This window comes from Schistocerca nitens, chromosome 1, assembly GCF_023898315.1.
Source record: "Schistocerca nitens isolate TAMUIC-IGC-003100 chromosome 1, iqSchNite1.1, whole genome shotgun sequence".
In the NCBI taxonomy this organism is placed as follows: Eukaryota; Metazoa; Arthropoda; class Insecta; order Orthoptera; family Acrididae; genus Schistocerca; species Schistocerca nitens.
In genome coordinates this window covers 737,120,059-737,127,777 of record NC_064614.1, presented here as the reverse complement: position 1 = coordinate 737,127,777, position 7,719 = coordinate 737,120,059, and the positions used below count along the sequence as shown (strand labels likewise).

The 7,719-nt window shown below is 46.0% G+C and overlaps 2 non-coding genes across 2 annotated transcripts; one reads left to right on the top strand and one right to left on the bottom strand.

Moving 5' to 3' along the window:
* Window positions 1–5,227: 5,227 nt before the first annotated feature.
* On the bottom strand, window positions 5,228–5,302 carry Trnat-cgu (transfer RNA threonine (anticodon CGU)). The gene has a single exon. It is a non-coding gene; the product is annotated as a tRNA-Thr (tRNA).
* Window positions 5,303–5,653: 351 nt separating this feature from the next.
* Trnat-ugu (transfer RNA threonine (anticodon UGU)) lies at window positions 5,654–5,728 on the top strand. The gene has a single exon. It is a non-coding gene; the product is annotated as a tRNA-Thr (tRNA).
* Window positions 5,729–7,719: the final 1,991 nt, after the last annotated feature.

The following is a 7,719-nucleotide window of genomic DNA, read 5'->3' as shown; positions in this document are numbered from 1 at the left end:
CATTCTGCCTCAAACGTCGTCGAACTGTTCGTGCAGTAGGTTGATGTCTTGCAAACGTCCCCATCTGTTGACTCAGGGATCGAGACGTGGCTGCACGATCCGTTACAGCCACGTGGATAAGATGCCTGTCATCTCGACTGCTAGTGATAGGAGGCCGTTGGGATCCAGCACGGCGTTCCGTATTACACTCCTGAACCCACCGATTCCATATTCTGCTAACAGTCTTTGGGTCTCGACCAACGCGATCAGCAATGTCGCGATACGATAAACCGCAATCGCGATAGGCTACAATCCGACCTTTATCAAAGTGGGAAACGTGATGGTACGCATTTCTCCTCCTTACACGAGGCATCACAACAACGTTTCACGAGGCAACGCCGGTCAACTGCTGTTTGTGTATGAGAAATCGGTTGGAAACTTTCCTCATGCCAGCACGTTGTAGGTGTCGCCACCGGCGCCAACCTTGTGTAAATGCTCTGAAAAGCTAATCATTTGCATATCACAGCATCTTCTTCCTGTCGGTTAAGTTTCGCGCCTGTAGCACGTAATCTTCGCAGTGTACCAATTTTAATGGCCAGTAGTATATTTGGAGGCAACGGCCTTGCCACAGTGGATACACCGGTTCCCGTGAGATCACCGAAGTTAAGCGCTGTCGGGCGTGGCCGGCGCTTGGATGGGTCACCATCCCGCCGCCACGTGCTGTTGCCATTTTTCGGGGTGCACTCAGCCTCGTGATGCCAATTGAGGAGCTACTCGACCGAATAGTAGCGGCTCCGGTCAAAGAAAACCGTCATAACGACCGGGAGAGCGGTGTGCTGACCCCATGCCCCTCCTATCCGCATCCTCACCTGAGGATGATACGGCGGTCGGATGGTCCCGATGGGTCGCTTGCGGCCTGTAGACGGAGTTAGTTAGTTAGTAGTATATTTGGAAGTACTTAAATATTACACATAGACCTACTATCCCAGCTGTTCTTAAAGTTTGCAAATTAGACGGAACAACCTACTCTGGAACAGCGCGACCGTTACGGTCGCAGGTTCGAATGCTGCCTCGGGCATGGATGTGTGTGATGTCCTTAGGTTAGGTAGGTTTAAGTAGTTCTAAGTTCTAGGGGACTGATGACCTCAGAAGTTAAGTCCCATAGTGCTCAGAGCCATTTGAACCATTTGGAACAACCTACAGTACTACTGTTGTTTTTCTCGATGATGCTGTTCTCCTTGAGTCGTGTAACGTCGTTGTCTGTCACACGTGTCCGTCAAGTGGTGGCCAGATGCGTTCTAGCAAAGAAAGCACACTCAAAAGTAATTAAATCAGCACCTACCTACTAGTGCCATGTATACGGGCGGCAACGCTTTGTTCTTCTCTAGGAATACTGATAGCATTGGGGAGTGATTATCAGGTGTCAGTTGAGCATTTAGCATACCTCTGAGATGGAACGAGATCAGAGCCCGGAGATGTATATATTGAACCGATCGCTCCAATGACGTGGTATGAAAAAGCAAAGTCGCACAAAGGATAATGAACAGAATATCTGAATTGAACAGGGGAGGTCCACTGAATATGAAAAATGGGAACCACACCTCAGAAGAAAAATTTGATAAATTTTTTCATCAAGTTGCGAAATGAAAATAAAGGTCACTATAACAATCTGATAAATTGCTAGATGCCTTAATATGATTCCAGTCACTGAATAAACAATACGAATAATTACAAAAGGCACAAGGGTGCCAAAACATGCAAGAAGGACCTGTAGCATTACACGGGTAATCGTCCGTATAGCCCTCGAAATCTTTAAGGAATAATCTTGTGGGGATGTCCATTACAGTCGGATATACCTTGTGCCACGTGAGAGTAGGAGAGTCAAAACAGGTAGTAACCCATTACGTCATCTCAAGTCGAGATTTTTTTGTTGTGAAATCTTTGCTGAGTGATTGACACAGTATGCAAGTAAGTCATTTCTAAATTTTATTAGTTATTTATGAAGTAAAGAATTCAATTAAGTTCAATATGTTTTAGGATCAATAGGTAATGAGTCTTTATGAGATGTATATAAATGTGTTGTGACATAGCATATCGCAATGCTGCGTTACGCGTGATATTTTTTCTCTTTGAGAAGGATGATACCTTCTGAGTTGCTCGAGTGGGCGTACGAGTCGTAATCGAGTACGGGTCCTCTGTAATTTTTATGAATGGACATCGAACTGATAATTCACAACCCAGAGTTGGTTTAGAAAATATTGTAGGGAACCCCGGCCAAACTTTGTTACAAAGAAATCGCTCGGACTTTGAAATATCGGCGTGAAGTTTGAGACACGCGGTAGGCTTTCGCACGTTATAGTCGCGTGAAGGATTAAGTGACACTGACAGTGATTTGTTGACATTAACTTAATAATAATTATCAAAGAATTACCGGAAGGGATACTAAGTGTGTTTGATGCTTAAAGCAAGTGTGAGTTGATTTACTGTTCGAATACGACAGATATTAATCACGGAATAGTCAGCTAGTTGATACGTTGCTTAGCAACCCATAAACAGATTGTGTTAGAATTACTGGAACGATCATTTCAGTCATTAGTGACGACTACACACACACTAGAAAACTAACTACTCTGGTTGTGAATGACATTTGGAACGAATGAGTTTTGTTTCAGCTTCTTGGGATCAATAAACTTCATCCGAAGTTGAAACTTTACAAACTATGTCGTGTTCCTTCAGTTTGGTAGAACGATGGACATTGTAGTCTACACTACTATTTACCTTTTTTTCAAAAAGAGAGCACTTACCAAAACGGAGGTAAGGGTGACACTCACATAGCACTACGTCATCGTGATCAACCACACACGTGTGCCCCCTTTCTTCCTCCCTTTTTGTGTTGAAAACACTGATATATAACCGCGGTACGACGGAGGAAGAGGAGAAGAGAGAGAAGAAAAGGAAGAGAGGGCCAGAAAGGGGAGGTCATAGACCTTGGCACAGGTCGATGGAATTGGGATAGAATCTTATGAAAATTGTGTTGAAAGGCGTCTTTTCTTTCAGATGGTCTGCATTTCACTCCTCAGTCTTTATTTGAACCACTTTTCATCTATGCAATTACTGATCAACCAATATGTCTTCACGGAAGGGTACTGACAATGCATTTTAATACGAGGTTGGCTGTGGTTTGTGTGCATTTAGCAGTATATCTGCATGATTTAATTTACTGGCCGGGAGTAATTTCTGTCTGCTCTGAATTGAGGCTGGCGGCAAGTTCGGTAACGGGTGGCGGCCCACCGCAAAGAAAGAGGGGGCAGGCGGCTTTTCGGGCAATTGGCCGTGTCGGAGGTAAGACTGTACAGTAACCTCCCCTCACAGGCAGCGAACCTGTGAAAGTACGCATTGGTTACACCGCGGGTAGTGGAGCTTATTTTCTGCGAGCCAGTGAAGGATATCGACTGCGGAGAAAATGATGTGGGTGACGCCACCGCAGGCAATGGCAATGTGGGCAGAACACTGGCTCGCGCGACAGGGCGGTGCCCGATTTGTCTTACTTCTCCCACACCAGCAAGAACCGTTTCCCGCTGTGAGGTTGGTGACGTCAAAATCAAAGAGTTGCCTCGTTTTAGTGGGCGAAGCTCCAGTTGATTGAGTTTCTGTTGTATAGACGATGGAGGCAGTGTATGTGTTCGTGTAAGATGATTCAGTTGGAGGTAAAAAAAAAAAAAAAAAAAAGCAGGAAGCCACTAAGATTTGCTGAAGGCCTTTTTGGCAAAGCCCTGATGGAGCCGCAATGCAGTCAGACTGGCACGGTGCGCTGAGAAGGAAAGTTCTACAGTCAGAAGGGCATGGTGCGCCGAGAAGGGAAGTTTGTTAGACGGAGGGGGCGAGGTGCCGAATGAGTTTGACTCAGACAGGCACAGGACCCCGTGCTGTTAGATAGTTTGCATCTGGGAGCGGCGAGCGGGTGTAGCCGCCGGCACTATGACAACAGATAAATAGCAGGAGTTTGTCACAGCACCATTCCTTGCAGCATCTGTGTCTTTTGGTAAGAACATTTGCAGCTTTGCAGTTAGGGAAAGTCGAGGGTTATTTCATTGCCTGTGGAGAGCTTATTTCCACCAGTGTTGAGTTGAATAGAGAATTATTCGTAGGACATTTTGTTGGTTCACAGTTATAGTCAATTTCTGAATTCTGTTTACAGTCAGATTGCGTTGAACGAAATTTCTATCCACGGGAGTAAGGGGATTCATTTCCATTCCTATCACACCTTTCCCTAAAGTAGTTTGTGATGTCTGTTATTTGCAGAGCTTATTCTCATCCACTTCATTTTTGATTGTTTTATGCCTTCTGATATTTGAGAAACTAAAAACTTTTGTTACCCGGTTTGCTAATATTTGGTTTCCTTAGGGTAAACCCTTTCACTCATTATTTTGGATGGGTTTAATATTTTGCTCACTGATTACCACTACTGCTGTGACTACACAGTTACTTACTGGGAAGGACCATCTATAACGTGTTATCCTTGGGCACAGATCTCAACAGAATGCTGAAGGGTGTTTTTCAGTGCTAAAGGTAAATTCTGGGGCAGGAAGCTGTAATAGGTACACGCAGGCCACCATTACAACACCGCACTCTGCACAACGAGGAGCTGTTGGTAATCTCATGCATTGCAGAGTATATAATAAGATTGCGTACAACTTTGTACCCAATGGTAAGGGAGATGGACTGCAGAATGGTGTGGTAACTGTCGTCGTAGGAAAGCTGGACAGAAGCAGAAATGATTAGCAGACAAGATATCACAGATTAGCTTAACTTGTATTTCTCTAAGTGTACGAAGACTCATGGTGTGGGGCCTGCAGGAGCCAGTTGCAGCGAGGGCTGTTGCATCAAGGCAGGCATGGCATCTGAAAGCACAAAGCATGAGGCAAGATTACAAACTTCACATATACGAATTTGATTCTGGTGGCGTCCCGGCAATTCTCTCAGTCCCTGCAGGAGAAACATAGAGCTCAATACATCGGATAATGGTGCCTTGCTCCCAGCGCCTCCGTCTGCCATACAGCCTGTAAAAGACCAAATCGTTAGTTTGATACTTTGCCTATCCAGGCGGACTGGGCACCGCACGCCGTGGCGGCTGCAGCAAGTGAATCAAGGTGTGATGCGCCGTCCATATTAAAAAATTACAATTAAATCAATACCATTAGCTGCTGACGAGCGTTGATATACATCAACGGGGACAGTTGAAAATGTGTGCCCCCGACCGGGACTCGAACCTGGGATCTCCTGCTTACGAGGCAGACCCTCTACCCATCTGAGCCACCGAGGCCACAGGGGACAGTGCGACTGCAGGGATTTATCACCGGCACGCTCCCCGTGAGACCCACACTCTCAACTTATAGTCCACACACTACATTCGTAGTGCCCCTGGAATTATACCCATTACTCGCGGCAGACTTTCCACCGAGTCCCGTAAGAGTTCAGGCAAATCGTGAGCATCTGCACTGAAGAAGGTCATCAGCCGGTTAGCCTTAAACGATATGAAGATGGGATCTGTTCTTTCGGACATGGATATAATGGCAGGGGCACTACGAATGTAGTGTGTGGACTATAAGTTGAGAATGTGGGTCTCACGGGGAGCGTGCCGGCGATAAATCCCTGCAGTCGCACTAACCTCTGTGCCCTCGGTGGCTCAGATGGGTAGAGCGTCTGCCATGTAAGCAGGAGATCCCGGGTTCGAGTCCCGGTCGGGGCACACATTTTCAACTGTCCCCGTTAATGTATATCAACGCCCGTCAGCACCTAATGGTATTGATTTAATTGTAATTTCATTCTCGAGAGCTGCACGGTCACCAATGGCATCTGTTCTTTCGAACATGTCCGAAAGAACAGATACCATCATCATATCGTCCATATTACAGTTCCGCTGGCGATGGTCCGTCGTGGGAGCGGTAGGAAGACATAAATAGTAACAGAGGTTGATCCAGTGTGAGAGACACGAAGTTTGTCCATCTGTAGCTTAAATGTCGGTACAAAGCGTTCAGATTCGCCGCTGGATTGGCCATGGAACGGTGCATTCATGATGTCCTTGATGACAGAGGCGATGCAAAACTGTTCAAACTCAACGACTACTTCAGGCAAATTCTCGAGGCAAAAGACTGACGACGCGACCTGGGTAATGGAACGAGCCATGAGAACTATTAAGGGAAATTTGCTGAAAGAGTCAGTGACGATGAGCAAACGCGTATCCCAGTATGGACCTGTGAAGTCCAGATACAATCGTTGCCAAGGTACTCGTACTTAAGGTTTGGGCCATTCAAAGAACTGCTGAGCTGGAGCTGACTGATGTTCAGCATAGGCTTGACATTGAGAAGTCAACTGTTAAATTTGTGCATCCAGACCGTGCCAAGTGCAAAGACGTCGCGCCAACTGCCTGCTGCGAATGACCCCCAGTGACTTTGGTGTAGCAAAAGAAGCACGTCAGGCTGGAGAGCCTAAGGAGCCACAACATGTGACTGGTCATTACTGGTGCGAATCAAAATCACACCTTGGTGAACGGCAACGGCAGGACTACGAACCTGTAAGGGAGAAAACGGCCAACCATTGCGGATGTAGTGCAACAGAATCTGCAAATCAGAATCCGCTGCTGTGGCCTGGGCAATTTTCCTTTGATTAATTGAAAAGCTATGCGAAACATCTGCGTCCTGTGTACCAACGTAGCAACAAGAAAAAGAGGACTCGTCGAATGATGAATCTGGACCAACATGGAGGCGAGAAAGAGCATCTGCATCTGTCTTGCCAAGCTTAGAAGTGGACCAATACACAATCTCATATTGGTGATTTGACAAAAGAAGAGCCCACCGTTGCAGATTCGGCGCTGTGAGAGTTGAAACTAACTGAGAAGGGCTGAACAAATATTGTGGAGATTTATGGTCGATCAGCAAGTTAAATTTTCACCCGAAAAGATACCGGTGAAACTTAGTGACACCATAGACAATGGTGTGAGCCTCCTTTTGAGTTACATTGAGGTCTGTTCAACAACTTCGAAGTAAATGCAATCGACATGACAATAGAGCCAGTTTTAAGCGACAAGACTGCACCGAAGCCGTAATAGGAAGAATCCACAACTGGATCAAAATGAACAAGGCAGTGATCACTAAGCAAAGCATGCTTCAACATTTGGAAAGCAGACTGACTCTCTTGTGACCAAATAAAAGGAACATTCTTCCCGCGTAAGCGATGCAAGGGAGCCGCAACTTCAGTGACGATAGGAATAAAGTGGATGTAATATATAAGCACATTGCATGGGGTGCAAAGTCACAGATATCAAGCAAATGTGATTGCAATGGGTGAACACCCTCGCTATTAATGACATGTTCTAAATACTCAAGTTCGGTCTGAAGAAACGCACATTTGTGTCCATTATATTTGAGACCCGTTGCAGACAGCACTTGAAACAGAACGCGAAGATTGCTAAAGTGTTCTTCAGGGAGTGCGACCTGAGACGACAACGTCACCTAAATAATTTGAGCAAAAGAGAACTTTTTCATGGCTCTGAGCACTATGGGACTTAACATCTATGGTCATCAGTCCCCCAGAACTTAGAACTACTTAAACCTAACTAACCTAAGGACATCACACAACACCCAGTCATCACGAGGCAGAGAAAATCTCTGACCCCGCCGGGAATCGAACCCCGAAACCCGGGCGCGGGAAGCGAGAACGCTACCGCACGACCACGAGCTG